Source organism: Protopterus annectens, chromosome 2.part2 (genome assembly GCF_019279795.1).
Source record: "Protopterus annectens isolate FY-2018-M chromosome 2.part2, PAN1.0, whole genome shotgun sequence".
Lineage (NCBI taxonomy): Eukaryota > Metazoa > Chordata > Ceratodontiformes > Protopteridae > Protopterus > Protopterus annectens.
This window is the reverse complement of record NC_056730.1, coordinates 398,971,788-398,975,662: the sequence shown is the minus strand read 5'-3', so window position 1 is coordinate 398,975,662 and position 3,875 is coordinate 398,971,788. Positions and strand designations below refer to the sequence as shown.

Genomic DNA, 3,875 nt, shown 5'->3' with positions numbered 1-3,875 from the left:
CCACATCTCTTTAGTTTATGAAACTTTTCATAAATATTTCTGAAATACCTCTAATACCTCTATATGATCTCTGGTGATTTTTCATTGTCTTAGGCTCCCTAATTCTTGCCACAACCCTTTTTCTTTTCTATGCCCAAGTTATTGTGGTTAAAATTTATGTGCTCAGGAGTTATCAACAAAAACATGAACTTATTAAAACAGCAATCTTTCTAAGCTTACACATGCTATCTAAATACTTCCTTATTTTTTCTTTAGCACCCTGCAGTTGCTCCTTTTCTTGTTCTGTGAGATTCCCTTTACTCTGCAAAACTTTAACATTTGTCAGCCTCTCCAAATAATCCAAATTACTTTTTAGCCATATTACTTTATCTTTTATTTCAACCCTATTTTAAACTTTATTTTCCTATATCTTGCTCACTAGCTATCCCTTCTGAAATTTCTATTTTCCCTAATAACTTTTGAATAATTTCCATTATCCATTCCTTACATTCCTCTCTTTTTAACAGGTTTATGGGGAAGCACCAATATGCAATTTTTACTTCATTACCCTGCATTTTTTATCTTAACTTTTATCAGTGCATGACCGGATGTGCATCAAAGCTTTCAACTAAAAGCATAAGCTCCTGTGAAATATAACTTATATCTAATCTGTCGCACTTGTACTGTGGGGAATACTGAAATTCTGTCCAAGTTTTTCCTACTGAATCCTATCTTCCACACCAGATATTTTCAGAAGTCTACCCTATTTAATTATGTTTTCTATTCTAGGTCCCCCGATGCATCCACATAACTGCAAATCAAGTTCCAGCCCCCACCTATAATATTCCCTGCCGAAAGGTAATTTCTCCCAGTTTTCTTAAGCTCCATAACAGTTTTCAGTGGAATATAAATACATACAAGCGTAATCCTCCTTCCTTTCCAACAGCCACTTACTACCACAAATCTACAATTATTGTCTCTTTTTCCCTCTTTGATCACTACTGGAATCCTTCTAGAAATCAGTATTATTACTCCCCTTTTCCTTTGTCCCTGATATTCTGCTTAATATCCATCCTGAAATCCGTTCTTTTTCAAAATTTAAAGCTTATCTCTGTCCAAATGTGTCACCTGCAGATATTTGTACTCTGCATTTCTTAATATAATTCAATACTCCTCCTTTAATCTATACCTCTAAGGCCATATACATTCCAAGATATTATGGACAGAGTGATCATTATGATAAAAGCTATTGTTCCCACCTATTATACATTGCAGTTTTTTTCAATGTATTTACAACTTTTGTCTTACATGAACACAGTGTTTGTAAGATGGATCTTTAATACAATTGTTTCTTCTCATCTCCATTTTAACCTATGTCACATCAAGACATTTTTGCTTTAATAAAAACACTCAAACAAAAATCCAAATACATTTTCAGAACACCCTCATCCCCTACTAACTTTGAACAAACACACAAAACTATGTACATTTTCAGCAAATGAGGTTTAAACTGCAAGACAGGAATAACGAATCAAAATCAAAAGTCAAATCACTAGTGCACCCACAGGTAAACCCTAACCTAAAATTAAGGTTACCCATGCTGAAGGGCATGTTACAGCAAGGTTTCCCACTTACACTGATTGATGTTTACTCTTATTTCAATTCCCCTCCCAGATTTGAAAAACAGCCTGCATGCTTTCAGAAAAGTGCAATTGCTATTTTTAAATACAACTAAATTGCACAATGTTTGTTCTAATAAATGCATTGGAATATTAAGTGTGTTGTGGATGCTACAATCTATTATTCACTTTCCATAATTTCTAACTATTTTTTTCACGGAAATGCTTACTGCTGTACCCTTAAAGTCTCTAGTCCTCTGTGCAAAGAATGTTCAGAACTCTGAAGATTAACTGATTGCACCTGCATACAGTTCACCTCCATGTAAAAGTAGTCAGCAATAAGGAAAAACAAACTTTGCAGATGCATAATGGAATCTCTGTAAATTCCACTTCGAACACAATATAGAGTTCCCCTGCCAACTACTTTCAACTGCAGATTTTGTCACCCACTGAAGGATTTGCTAATGGAAAAAACAAAGTTAATTAATTTTCAGATTCTGAAGACGTCAATCACTTGACAGATGAAAGCGCTCAATTACTGAATAAATGTGTGTTTAAGTCTGCTCCGGGTGCTTTTCTTTGTGTTTTTACAGTTGGTTTTGTGATTTTTTTTCATTCTTTTAAATGTTAATGACAAATGGGGTATATGTTTTACAGTCTACCCACAAGTTTAATTAAGTCAACCAAATTCCAGTCTTTATCTGCTACTTTTTCTTACAAGGCCATATTTCACATAAGTGATGATACCTTACTCTCCTATTTATTCACTAATTTCAGTATTGTTGATCATCTTCATTATCATCTCCATCTCCAAACACTAGACCCTGGTTTAAGTCCAGTGTATTCCCAATTCTTCTAGTCAACTCCTGTGCTTAACTGCATCTCTCAAGCATTTTTCTTTGGAACAATGCAAAAGGTTACACTTTCAAAGTCTCTTGAAGAGCTCTGTTGTGAGAAGAATGAGAAACTGTATCCCTTTCTACTTCCTGGTTCATTTTCTGTTGGATAAACTTTTTTTTTTTTTTTTTTTTTTTTTTTTTACTGCTGAACCTGTTCTGCATCCAAAAATGTTTTTGATCCTCCAGGAAAAAATACTCTCAAGAGAGCTGGATACAGCAGCTTGAGTCTCACATCTGCCTCTCAACATTTCCTGAAATCAGGAAAAAATTTGCTTCTTATCTGCCTGGTGTGCAGTGAATTAAAACACTGTGCTGTCTCCAATGTTTACTACGTTTCCTTTTTTCCACAGCTTTGTCAGAATCAACATTTTCTGATGGTGTGATTGCATCTTTACTAGTACAGGTCTTGGCTGCTTTATCATGGCCAGGTTTGCTGCATACTGTCAATGTGCCCTTTCGATTAACAAATCTTGGTATGAAACACCAGACCAGATGTTTATCTTCTTTTTCATAAAATTAATACAGTCTGTTCCTTCCAGTTTCACTGGTACAGCATTAAATCTAAGGTTTTGTTTGAGTGTGCTATCTCGTAACACTACCAATTTTAGGAACAGCTACTCTCAAGATGGTGCAGCCAGCCTTTTCTTCATTTCAGCCTCTGATTTTTGCAATTTAATAATTTTGTCTAAATAACTATTTAAAGCTTCTTCTATTTTCAAGCATCTTGTTATTTGAGCTGATATATTCCTTCAATGTTTCATTTATTTTAAACACCCCTGAGTATATCTGATTTATTTTTTCCTCTTAATTACTGAAAGCCATCTACTGTACCACAGCTGAAGCCTGAACTGCATTTTGCAGAACAGCTACAGGAATCTCAGCAGTCAGTGTTTTCGCTTCAACCTTTCCAGTTGATTTCCTTTCAGGTTCTCCATATTTCTTCTTTGCAGTCTATCAGGCAGTGCAATTACCAGCCAGCAACTGAATCTTTCCCATGCTAACAATTTCACTGGCCTTTTTTTACAGGGAGAGATGAAATTAAGCTGTTGATCAGTGTGCTTGAAAGTCTGGAATTGGAATCCAATTCAGGCTTTTTAGGTGATCACAAGTGTGTGTGTGTGTGTGTGTGTGTGTGTGTGTGTGTGTGTGTGTGTGTGTTTGCATTAGCCAATAAACAAAATCTGCATATTTTGTTTGCAATTACCTGCATCTGTTGAGTACAGTATGAAAAGTAAAAGGTTAAAAATGGGAGGCCCTATAGTTGGGTGGACAACAGGAGAAAGGAAATGTAATATACAGTGTAATTTGTCCTCACAAACATTGGATATATATATATATATATATATATATATATATATATATATATATATATATATAG

At 34.8% G+C, this 3,875-nt stretch overlaps 1 protein-coding gene across 5 annotated transcripts in view; it reads right to left on the bottom strand.

Moving 5' to 3' along the window:
* The window catches only part of SLC38A9 (solute carrier family 38 member 9), a 1,477,321-nt gene that overhangs the window by 1,090,779 nt on the left and 382,667 nt on the right, over positions 1-3,875 (bottom strand). The window lies entirely within an intron of this gene.